Source organism: Cryptotermes secundus, unplaced genomic scaffold (genome assembly GCF_002891405.2).
Source record: "Cryptotermes secundus unplaced genomic scaffold, Csec_1.0 scaffold1495, whole genome shotgun sequence".
Lineage (NCBI taxonomy): Eukaryota > Metazoa > Arthropoda > Insecta > Blattodea > Kalotermitidae > Cryptotermes > Cryptotermes secundus.
In genome coordinates, this window is record NW_019720595.1 from 194,076 (window position 1) to 207,557 (window position 13,482).

Consider the following 13,482-nt stretch of genomic DNA (forward strand, 5'->3'; position numbering starts at 1 on the left):
CCTCTATCCACTAAAGTTGGCACTAACTTCACTGAGAATCGGCGGTCGCTCGGTCGGTATAGTTCGCTTGCGGACTAAAACCACGGAGTTTGCTTTTATATAATATTGCAAGAAATATAATGAGCTCAATTAAGTAAATAATGAACCTCAAAATTACTAATTACCTACATGACTACTGAATTAGTAAAAACTAAATAACTAATTAACCGAGTAAGTAAGCGACTGGCCAAGTATACGTAATTAAGATGTCATTATTTGGTAATGGAACTACTAATATAAAATCCCTGCACTGGAGGCCGTCCGGAGGCAGGTCGCTCCGCATCCCACCCTCACGTCAGGTTTTCATAAAAGTCGTTTTAATAGTATCCTACCGTTTATTTATTTTTCTTCTTTGTACGTCAAATAATTTGTTTCTCAGACATGTCCCCATACATTTGTACGCGTGCCGAGTAGCACGTCATAGCCTCTTGACTTCACATTTATAGCACCGGGTGACCTGCAACTCCTCTTCCTGTTCTTTTTAGCCTTCAAGTCCAAATAATTTCCTCAACAATTCGTTTCCACATTAATGAAAACTACCCAACATAATACAGAATGAATTAATTGTGTTTCCTTTATCTCGGTCGGAATCATGAATTACAACCAATCCTTGTGATGAAAGAACTCTATTCACATTGCTGGATGTGTAAATATATAGAGTGTTTGTAATAACAGGAGATTGCGTTGGTGTATTTCACCTTACTATTACAAAAGTGACGCCAGGAAAACAATGGAACACTGAAACGATTTGTTTCTTGGGTTGCAAAACCGTTTCCTGTGCTCAGGATTTTAAATCAGAGCACATAAGACTTTATAATCAGCCTTAACGTTAATTAGCCGTGTAGGTTTCCATGCGTATAAGTACATTCTCCGCTGAAATGCTTTGTAAACAAAGTTACGTAATTAGTTTAGATGAGGTAGTTGGGAGATATTAGAAATTGTGGAACGTCAGACTGTCCTGCAATGGAAGCGTAGATAACGTAATGATTATAGTCAGTGGCATGCAGTTTATAAGCATTCTCTGCGGGTTCAAATTGTTCTCGCTGAACGAAGAAACGATTTTTGGATTATCCCGCTGGAATTGGCGAACCCAACTGCCCCACCAGCGTATGCCTCGTTTTCAGATGTTTCTTCTTCCCAGAGCAGAATTATAATGGCGATTCTTGTCTACTCATTCAGAAGTCGTTGTTAGCGACCGGTAGGCATAATGTCTCATTATCTAGTTATTATATTCTTGATAAATTCTGCCATGATTATTCTTTGCGTTATATAATTATGTAAGAATTCGTAAGATTTTTTCGCGTGATCGCCGTGAGTATCCTTCCAGTTTCATCTTTCAGAAGTTTATGCATTCTTTGAACGAGATGTATAAAATGAGAGCGTAAGAAGTATTTCATGCCTTGCTTCTGCTATTTAGGGGCCGGGATAGCGCAATTTGTGTAGCGACTGGCTACGGGTTGGACTGCCGAGGGACCTGAGTTAAAGTCCCGGTAGGGGTCAAGGTTTCTCTCCTCTCCACGACGTCCAGACCTGTTCTGGCCCCCACCACAGCCTTCTATCAAGTGTGGACCTGGGGCTTTCCCCAAGGGTAAAGCGGTATATGTTGGCATATTTTATCACTTTGTGCCATGTGTTATACGTAGAACATACGTAGTAAGCCACACAGAAAACACAACGTCCTCAACATAACAAAAGAGAATAATATTCCTTTTTGAGAAGTTGGTAATTTAGTTTCTTGGGGTGGGGTGGGACTAAGTCCACTTGGTACGTCGGCCACTATTTAGCCTGTTGTGCCAGCCCCGAATAATAGATGATGAGTGTGGAGCAGTCGGTGGAATGAGAATTGACAGGCGAAACCGAAGTACTCGGAGAAAAACTGCCTCTTTTACCAATTTGTCCACCACATAACCTGACCTAGGCTCGAACCCCAGCCTCCGCGGTAGAAAGCCGTGACTAACCCCCTGCACTATGGCACGGCATATAAGTCGATAATCATCTGATCCAATGCGTTTTCCACCATTTATGGGACCCGAAGTTTCGTTATCCTGTTCACAAGAATTCGCTGTTGGACCCTGTCCACCCACAGCCGATGGATGCTGTTCGCATTGTCACAGCCTGTTCATTTAACTCTTTCGGACTGATACTGTCGGATAGGAAGAGCCATAAAGCAACATGTCTCCATCATCTTCGTCCTCTTCCACTTCCTTTCTTCTCCTCCTATATAATTTTATTTTTCTTCGCTTCATATTTCTCCTTATCTTTCTCTTCTTCCTCCCTTTCCATATACCTTTTCTTCGTTCCTTCTCTTCTCTTGCCTCAACTTCCTAATTCTTCTTCTTCTTTCCTCTTCTCCGCTTCTTCTGCATCTTTCACTGTTCTCCTCTTCCTCGTTCGTATTCTCCCGTTTGTGTCCTGATGCTCACAGAACCTAAACGAGTTCAGACCCATTTCCGTTGTTCTCCCATCCTGCCTGGTCTCCTAACTAGTCTTCCTCTTTCCGGCTTTGTGACTACGATTTTATGTGCAGCTTGGATGCATGTCAGATGCTTTTAGGCGCCTATAATAGAGATGAAATAATCCACCAATTATGAAGTTCCCAACTTTAGAGCAGTTATATGTACCAACAGTTGAAGTTATAATGAGACATAATCGTAAGACCTGAGGTGTATACCTGAAGATGATTTTAACTAGAAGCGCATGGAAAGTGAGTTCATAAAAAAGGTTATAGTTTTTGTGGATTATTTAACAGTGGCGTTAATATCCAGATTATACATCGCCTAACGATAGGATGGTTGATGAATTGGAGAACATTTGGAAGTAAGCGGTCGTAGCCAGATCGATGTACCGTATCTCAATTTGCTCGGAATGTATCCTACTCGAGATTCGAACCAAGTACTCCCCCCGTTAATTATCGTTGTCTGTCAGATAGGATATCGAGGCCATGCCTGTTTTCCATCGGTTATCGGTTGTGTACGATAATACAGGATGAATAAAATTTGTTTTGTACCAGTCAGTTTTATCTCTAACTTTACAAGAATTCAAAATTGAATTTTATAATGTATTGTCCTGAAAGCAGTTCATCATGCAAAGAATTGTACCCTTACATAGTCTTAACCTAAACCCTCTCCTCCCCATGTTTAGTTTCATAACTTTTATTTAACGAAATAAAAAGTAAGTAAGTAAAGTAAAGGTATCCCTGTAACAGGCCGTGGAGGCCCATAGGGTTGTGAGATGTTGAGGTTCCCACATTATCTAGACAATCGGCTCGTAGATGGCAGGGAGGTTGTAAGCCTTACGCACCGGCCGCCCTTTACCCCCAAGAATATTCCTGGTACTCATTTATGTTAGACGCTGAGTCGACCCCAGGGCCGTAGTATGGCTGGGATGATTAGCTAAATTGAAGAAATCCACTTAATCGGGATTCGATCCCGCGACCTTGCGTCTTGTAGCGTAGTGCCTCAACCAACTACGCTACAAATACGAAATACAAGACGAAATAATTTAACACTGCGTGCACTTTGGTGTTCATTTATTACGTACGTTTTGGCGGGCCGGCCCCAGTGGTTGGAAGCAGTGTTGTGTAGCTTATGCTCTTATCAGTACTGTTCATGGGAAATGTTTCGTCCGAATTGTGTAGCTGCTGTGTGAGAACTGTGTACTTTACTTTCTACTGAAATGCTGATGGAACAAAAAGCTATGTTTCCCGTGCTTTCCTCCTTAAATGGAACTTTCCCCGCTGTGTTGTTGCATCTCTTTTTTTTTAATCTTTTTCGATTTTGAGTCTGCTGAGGGCCGCCAGTTCGGTGTGCCTGCCAGTCGTCACGATGCTGCACGCAGTGATTACTTCGGAATGTCTAACTACAGGCACAGTAGGACGTTCTGTTTTGCTTTATCGTTATCGGCAGTTGCTTATTTAAGGACACTGTTTCAACCACACAATCTCCCACCGTGACTGCCAGATTCCAAGTTATTTCCATTTGTATGTAATACAGTGCATTGCGAGAGCCGTCTTATATTCGTGTCATGTTCGTATATCTAGTTTTATGTAATATATACCTGGGAACCGATCACAGTGGCGATGAGGTCGAGGGCACGAAGTGTCTTCGCTCGCTCGAACGCTTGGATCGTGGATTCGAATCCCACTCAAGGCATGTATGTCTGCATGTGCGTTTATTCTGTGTTTGTGTTGGTCTGCGTGTAGGTAGCGGCCTTGTCACGGGCTGATCACTCATCCAAGGAGTCCTACCGACTGTGTAAAAAAGGTTACGAAACTGAAGAAGAGGCCAGGGCCCAACAAAGGGCTGTAGAGCCATAGGTGAATGCATGAATGAATGAATTAATTAATTAATACATGGGAACTGAGATAGCTCAGTCTGCATAGCCAAGGGCTGCACGGTCGGGGTTCGATTCCCGGTGGTGCAAGATTTTTCTCCTCTCCACAGCGTCTAGAGCGGCTCTGGAGCCCACCCAGCCTCCTCTCCAATGGGTATGGGGGTCTTTCCCTGAGGGTAAGCGGCCGGGGCGTGAAGTTCCTGTTTGATTTTATCAGTATTTACTTTTAGACGTATTTCTTTGCTGTTATACAGGACAGTCACATTTTTACACGTACAACATTGTTCTTTGTGTGAAACCTGCACTAAAGAAGATGTTAACATTTTGACGGAATGTAGAACAGTTAGTGGATGGTTCTGATTAAGAAAACTTTGAACTCATTTTTAGTTTTTGTCCAGTAATCTACGGGGTTTTGCAATAACACGAAAAACAGAAACAGTTGTTATAAATAAATCTTGATACCAACTGAAAATAATTAGTTAGTTAGTTAGGCAGTTAGTTTGGTAATTAGAAATTAGGTTGTTACTCAAGTAGTGAGTGAATTGGAGAATTAAATATTCTGTTTGAAAGTCAGTTGTTTAATTAGGTACTCAGTCATTTTACAAGTTAATTAGCCATCGGTTTAACTAATCCGTCGATAGGCTACCCATTCATTCAAGATTCTTTTATATTTACAGACAATTTTTAATTATCATGTCAGGATATCTGAAAACTGTAGACTTCAGAGGATAAGGTATTGTAACGTGTTTGGAGTAGATACTTCCATGGTAACGCAATAACAGTTGGAGCCTAGTCGAGACGTCGCAGAAGTCACGTGATACCACAAGCGATAATAATTGTATGGTGTGTGAGTGTGAGTGTCCAATAAAGAGTCGCTAAATCCGAGACCCACGTGAAGTTATTTGTCGCGTGACATACCTAACACGTGACAGTATAGTGGTTGGTAAGTATAGGAGTGTGGCATTGTCGATCCTTGGAGAGACGACCACGTGGTAAACTTCTATAACAAAATATTTATTGTTGCTAGAAGGGATATACGGACGAGTTTCATTATTCGTTGCTTCGTGGCGCTTCCGACAATGGAAATTCCTTCGCTTCTGTACTGTCTTCTTGTTGTATCCCTTGGCCTCCGGTTGGTCCACGCTTTGTAGCTTAGGCGCTGACCGGAAATGAATCACCTGATTCTACAGTTCCGCTAAAATTCCGTACCAATTCATTTTCATAGAAACCTGATTACTGAGCCGTTGCGTAGCAGCGGATGGTTCCTAGACTACGGTTGGCGACTAGTGTGTCGGAGGTCCGCATCTTTACACGTTGTCGCCAACGGCGCGCGAACCAATGGGCGCTGGAGCTGCCGTGGTCCGCGCTGATCGACCAGCCCTTGATTCAATGAGAATGGCTTAAGGGTGAGGAAGGAAGGTGCTGTACTAGCGTTTTCCTGGAGGGCCCGACAAAACCATGGAAGTCTCTACAAGCCGACAGCGGTAGACTAGACTGTGGTTCAGGCGGTAACGCGTCAGACATATTCGGGATGTTACCGGTTCGCATCTCGACCGGATCACCGACTATTCTGGCTGAGTGTTTTTGTGGTTTTCTTCAGACTCTCTAGACAGATCTCAGGATAGTATCTTAAATGAGACCACAACCACATACTTACATATACTGTGCAATTTATTATTCAATAAACATATAGTCATTCGACGCTGTGTAATCTTAATTAGTGACGGAGCTGTTAAATAAACTACAAATGAATGTCTACAAGCGAGGTCTCTTGAATACGAAGCAGAAGTGGTTACCACTCAGTGAGTCAATTAATTGATTAGTTTTCCTCTCCTCTTGCTCCCACTTTGGAGCACAGGGCTGATTTCTCAGTTTCATGATCATTTTTACAGACGGCAGGTCTCCTTGGACGGGGGATGAGCTCGTCGCAAGGTCTCTACCTAAACACAGGACAACACAAACAGAATAAACGGATACACACACAAAACATCCATGCCTTATGTGGGATTCGAACCAACGATCCCGGCTTCCTAGCGAGCAAAGACAGTATATGCCTTAGACCCCTTGGCTACCGTGATCGGTTAATTGATTAATTGGTTAACTATTTTGTCCGATGTTAGTCACCTTAGTTTTTACTAATTAATTAACCTTAATAGTTAGCGAATTACTTAGTTAAACAGTTAAATCCTTGACTTGAAAGGATTCTGACGATGGTATATACTGTACTTCTTTTGGCTTATTTTGGACTTCGTCCATCGTCTGGTATGTAAAAGACAAAAGACCACGACGTTTCGGAGACTGGATATGTCTCCGTCTTCAGGTGGGTAGGGAAGGATAAACCTAGGTCCAGTGATTGAGACTAGCTCTTTCTAACGGTCCCAACTGAGTAGGTTTATCCTTCCCTACTCACCTGAAAACGGAGACATCCAGTCTCCGAAACGTCGTGGTATTTTACATACCAGACGATGGACGAAGTCCAAAATAAGCCAAAAGTAGTACAGTTAAATCGTTACTTAAATAATTATTTAGTTTGTTATAATATCGCTTGAATGGTCAGTCAATGAGTGGGTCAGATGTCAGACCGTAGAAGAACGCGATGTGGGCTCCGACGCCGGCCGGCGGTTGCAATGTCTCCGTACCAAAGACTGGAACTTCCTCATGTGAATCAACGAAAGATATGCGTTATATTAGTAAACATTAACATAATGTTCTGCTTCCGGTGCTGTGGATTGTATTAATTCTGTATTCACCTGTCGCTTCCTTTCGTGACACAACCTCTTGTCATGATTACCAACCGCTGCATGCAGGAGACAGGCCGCCGTAATTACTGGTACATTATTACAAAGCTGATAGGAAAGCATGTGAACTTAAACGTATAGGAAAACTAAGAAGGCCAGATAAAGAGTAGTCTGGGAAATAAGTGGTAAGTGACATGTAAAGCAGGATATGTAGGCATTCTGGTGAAACACTGTTCAAAAAGAAACAGGTATCCCTGTAACAGGCAGTGGAGGTCCATACGGTTGTGAGATGTTGAGGTCCCCACATTTTCTAGACAATCGGCTCACATATGGCAGGCAGTAAGGTTGTCAGCCCTACGCGCCGGCCACCCTTTACCCCGCAGAATATTCCAAGAATACACCTGGTACTCATTTTTGTTAGAGGCTGAGTCGACCCCAGAGCCATAGTACGGCTGTAAAGATTAGATAAATTGAAAAAATCCAATGACCTCATCGGGACTTGAACCCGCGACCTTCCGGCTTATAGCATAGTGCTTCAATCAGCTACGCTACCGCGTGCCCCCGAAACGCTTTTCATGAGTACATAATTTTTTTTCTTTTTTTGAGATTATACAAAGTATAGATTGAACCAGGGGCCAGGATAGTGTAGTCAGTATAGCGACTTGTTATGGGCTGGACGGTCGAAGGGGTCGAAATTCGAGTCCCGGTAAGGGAAAGATTTCTCTCGTTTCCTCTTCGTCCAGACGGGTTCTGGAGCGGGTCCTTTCCCCGGGGTTAAATTGGCCAGCGCATGAATTTGAACACTCGCCTCCAAATATTGCCGAAGTCAAGAATATGTGGATCTATACATTCACTGCGCCGGTCACTGTAGCCGAGCGGTCTAAGGCATGTACTGTCTTCGCTCGCATGGAAACCGGGATCGTGGGCTCGAATCCCATTCAGGGCATGGATGTTTAGTTTGTGTGTGTGCGTTTTTCTGTGTTTGTGTACAGGTAGAGGCCTTGCGACGAGCTGATCACCCGCCCAAGGAATCCTACCGAATGTGTTAAGATCTAGAAGAACCGAAGTGAACGGAGAAGTTCATGGAGGCAGGCCTAGGCCCACTGGGGCTGTAGTGCCAAGGAAAAAACAAACAAATATATTCACTCCCCCGTACGCCTTCATGGCGTAATGCTTAATTAGTTAAATACAGGCACAACTTTACCTTCTTTGATTTTTGTCTGTTGAACCAGTAGTAAAACGAGTGAGACCTGGGCATGCGATGGCAAAGACAAAAACAAAACAGGCACACACACACACACACACACACACACAGAAAGCAGAACAGGAAATCTCTAAATATACGATACAGTGAACTAAGTTCGATAATATAGTTGAAGATATTGTTAGAGAAGGAAGAGCGGAGCGACTCGTTTGAATGGGCGAGGATGGGCAGGAGATGTCGTGGAACTGTACATATACAGGGAGAAGCATGGAGTAATACCGAGGAGACCCTGAAAGATTTTTAGACCGGTACAGGCGATAAGTTGCTTAATCTCTAAAAAGGAAATCACTCATGGTGCTGAGCCCTTCTTGAGAAGCCGCCAATTCTGCAGCTACTCAAGAACTTCCAAGCATTTTATGGAACCCGAAGGTTCATTACCGTGTTCACAAGAGCCCTCCACTGGTCCCTATCCTGAGCCAGATCAATCCAGTTCATACCAACCCATCCTATCTCTCTAAGATCCATTTTAATATTGTCCACGAACCTACGACTTGGTCTTCGTAGTGTTATCTTTCCTAGTGACTTTCTCACCAATATCCTATATGCATTCCTCTTAGCCCAATTCGTGCTACGTGCCCTGACCATCTCATCCTCCTTGACTTGATCATTCTAATTGTACTTCTCTAAGAAAGAGATGAAAATTAAATTTGAAGAATACGTGTTTTATATTTTCTCTGCTACAGTTTGTTTAAAGAATATACTTCCGGTAGTTACTAGAAGCATGTTAATAAATATTAAACAAGTAATGAACGTTCTAGTCATTAGAGTGGTGTGTTTTGCTGTTTCCAAGTTTTGAACCGAATATGCATTTAAGTACCGCATATACAGGTACAGAGAATCCCAGATATGATCACTAGCTATTTCCCTGGATTATACGAAATAATAGCTAAAAGGTATACTCACATTTGGAATGTACATATCCACACACGTATGTTGCGATCTGGAAAACCTCGTTGGCTTCCTCCGAAATATTGGTACCTGTCTAACAAGCTACACGGTCTCACATACAAAACTTTAATATTTACCGCCGTGAGAACATAAAAAACCTTTGAATACGGTTGTGAATACATAGGTGACCTCCCCATTATGCGTTTAAATCAGAACTCACAATGAAACATTTCAGATGCCATAGTATCACTGAGCTATGGAAAAGAGTCTTTACAAAGTTAAGAATTGCTCAACTAGTCAAGATACCCCTCGACTCTATGAAACCCGAAGATTAATTATAATATTCACACGACACTTCGTCAAAATAAACCATTCCACACCAACGTACATTTTAATATCTTCTTTCCATATACGCCTAGGTCTTCAAGGAGGTCTTTCGGGTTTTCTGACGTCATTACACAACCGGATATTCCAGTAAATAAATGTATGTAAGACTCTAGGTGATAGCTTGAGGAATCCGAAGGCTTGTCCTGCTTCGACCCAAATGTCCGGTAGCATCTGAAAGTCTATCATGGCTTTGGAAAGCGGCTAAATAGAGGTTTCAGTTCGCATATCATCACTGTTAGGCCTATAGTGCAGTAATTTGCTGACCGCACAGCGCTGAAGGTTGAACTCTCCAGGGAGACCCCGTCCACGCAGCGCAATCTAAACTCGAGAAGAGTGCCTGAGCTCTGTGGCTACTTCTACTGAACAAGAAATTTATGTGCCAACTTTGCATGTTGCTTCATAGTTATTAATCGGCATGTAGACCCTGTGAGGATATCATTATGTGGGAACTGCACTGATGCATTTTTATCAAACATGTTTGTCGTAATGAAAGTAAAACACCAATTTGTCAATAATTGTCTCCCAGCATAACAATCTGAATAACTTTTTTCTATTATGAAGTCTTTTTTGAACCTTTTATATTCAGCTGGTCAAAGAATTCCTCCGATTTATTAAATTATGAAACGCTGAAATTTGTTACTGATATTGTCAAAAGTCTGTCAGAGAACTCTGTCGTGATCCAACTGGTTTTTAGGCCTTTGTTTATTTAAGGCACATTTTATTGATATTACTCATGTGGCCCTTGTTCTCGAAAACGGTCTATCCTCTCAAGGCTTTTGTGTGGATTTTTGGTTCCCCCTAAATGCTACATCTAACAGGATGAAGTGGCTCAGGCATCATTGTTTCTTTAGGGCTACATAACTTACAGTTCTCCTGCACTCCCCTGTCCTTTGACTGCCAGAAGTTCTTCAACTCCTTGCGGACCACACGTACGCGTATTGCCCCTTTATTCTTTGAAGACATATTGCATAAGAACAGGGGCAGTTTTGCCTCTACAGGTTCACTAGGTTCCATGGACGCAGCATTATCTTGTGTAGATGAAAGAAAGTCGCAAAATAAACTAAAGCACTCTCTATCTGGCCGAAAGGTTGCCGGGACATGAAGCTGACCGTTCATCTCTACATTGCAGATTTGCAAAAGAATGGATCTTTATCTCCACGCACACCACACAACTTTATGGCACAGTGCGTGCACATACAAAAAAAAACTCCGTGACTTTAGTCCGCAAGCTAACTATTGACTGAGCGACTGCCGCTTGTCGACGAAGTTAGTACCAACTTTAGCGGATAGAGGGTGTCGCATGGTCAGCGCAACGTTAATTTTGGTTTTTTAGACCGGAGCCGCTATTTCCTTGAAATAGCTCCTCAGTTATCTTCACGAGGCTGAGTGGACCCCGTTCCAGACCCACTACTCAGAAAATCTGTTAGCGCCGGCCATCGAACCCGGGACCTCTGGATTTGTAGCCAGGAACTTTGACCACTCATACAGGCACCTGAATCTCTCAAATGCATATTTCTATTTTTTACTGATACTGTGATCATTTTTATACGTGTTTGTTTCTTTATTTCTCTCTCTTTTTGATTGTCTCTTTCTTTCAGTGTTATGTGATCCACAGTTTGATAATGGCTGTTCTAATTTAAAATCTGTGTACTGTATCAGTTACTACCGTCAAGTGCAGCTGACCCGAGCAGGAAGCTCATATTTTTTTGCCAAGGTGTTCGGTGTTGACTCTGAGAGGTTAGTGTGTTTACTTCCCGCCACACTGCCACATTCTTGGCTGTCGGGTGTTCCTAGCGTCACAGTGACCTTAAAATACCATCAGTGTCAGCTGAGTATGCACGTGCCTCACCTTACTCCTACTTCGGATGCTGTTCTTTCTACCTTCAACAAAAGTAAAATTAGGTCACTTTTGGGTTAATGATATTAACTTATACAGCAGCCACACGGTTTAAACCCGCCATGTCACGTACGTCCATGTTTCTCTATGTTGTTATTCATTGCAAATGGCCGATCTCGCGTCCCACGAAGTTTTCCGCGAGACGTTTAAAAGTCTCAGACGAAGCCAGAATACCTGATCTATGATAGTAGCAAGTTAATATACAGCGTGTCTCAAAAGTTGCTTAACCTAACACATTCTCTCACATTAACGGGAATGTTGAGATTAAACCTGCCAGTCAGTTTGTAGAATGGCATCAGAGTTGTGCATTAAACATGGAGGATCATATCAGCGTAACGCCTAGTATCGAAAAGCAAAAAATGCACGTCTTAGGAACTCGTCTTACTTACTTACTTACTTACTTACTTACTTACTTTCTCATGTGGCTGAGCCCTTCTGGAGGGACCACCAATTCTGTAGTCACTCAAGAATTTCCCAGAATTTTATGGAACCCGAAGGTTCATTACCGTGTTCACAAGAGTCCTCCACTGGTCCCTATCCTGAGCCAGATGAGTCCAATTCATACCATCCTATCGTATCTCTCTAAGATCCATTTTAATATTGTCCACCCACCTACGCCTTGCTCTTCCCAGTCGTCTCTTTCCTTCTGGCTTTCCCACCAATATCCTGTATGCATTCCTTTTCTCTCCCATTCGTGCTACATGCCCTGCCCACCTCATTCTCCTTGACTCGACCGTTCTAATTATACTTGGAGAAGAGTACAAGATATGAAGCTCCTCATTATGCAGTGTTCTCCAACCTTCTGTCACTTAGGAACTCATCTAAATAAATATATTAATGAAAATGACGACAGCTGACAACAGAGAGACTATTGTGAGAACCACCTACCAGCAGAATTATTACTACGTACCTGCGGCCAGCGTTTGTATCGCCCTGTCGCCGCACTGTGTCACCGTAACTTAGTTCAGCGTCATTACGGAATATTTTTGTGTGAATGGCTGCAGGAAAATGATTATATGTACAAATATGACGGTGACAGTTCGAGACGTGCTTTTCTTCACACGAATGTCTCTGACATGTAGGAGTTGCTGCCCTCTATATTCTGTATCATATTCCAACAGATCCGTATCTCGCCCAATAGAATCTTCCTTTATCTGCCAGTGAAAAACTGAGTGCACATTGCATCCTACTTAATTAATTTGATCCATTCCGCTGATTAATTCTTCTGACCATGTGGATTAGTCGTGTAGATTTGAATGAGTTCACATTTTTGGTTAATAAAGCTCCGATGATTTCACTTTCCTTAAGTGACATATTTCACGCCTGATCTGTTATGTTGGATTCGAGGTTCTCACAGCGGTTGCTATGAGGATACAATGCCGTATACTCCGGCGAAAGTCGATCGACGTTTCGGAAGATCATGTCTCCTCTATCTTCAAGGTCGAAGAGTAATCCAAGCAAGAAACCAGCGTGAAGCAGCTGGCAAGCAAAGCTGTGCGCGTCGTCGACCCTGAACATTGAGGCAATATCCCTCTCCCCCGGAAAGTTCGTTTGACTTTCACCGGGCTACACGGCGTCATACCCCAATTAGGGGACTGTAATTATTTCTAATCCACATTATGATGATTCATGATGATTGAAACATGTATTGGTATAATGTAACTACAATAAATAATTCAGGTAATGTTGTCTGTAATATTTTCTTGTCAAGCCGTTGCTGTGTATGCGTCCCCTGCATACGTGGTTATACCGTAGGACATAGAACGCATGACAGAACATAACTGCCCAAGGTAGATTTTATGTAATATAAACGACGTTTCCAGACTTGACTTTACGGTGGTCTTTGCGTTTGTCGGCATATTGACATGTTCTTTGTTTTCGTGATTTACTGCCAGTGGTTAAGACTAAACCCCGAACCCTTCGAATACTAAACTTGT

General features: G+C 42.6%; 1 protein-coding gene across 2 annotated transcripts in view; it reads left to right on the plus strand.

Moving 5' to 3' along the window:
* Window positions 1–13,482, plus strand: part of LOC111870340 (proline-rich extensin-like protein EPR1) — a 195,027-nt gene that overhangs the window by 152,867 nt on the left and 28,678 nt on the right. The window lies entirely within an intron of this gene.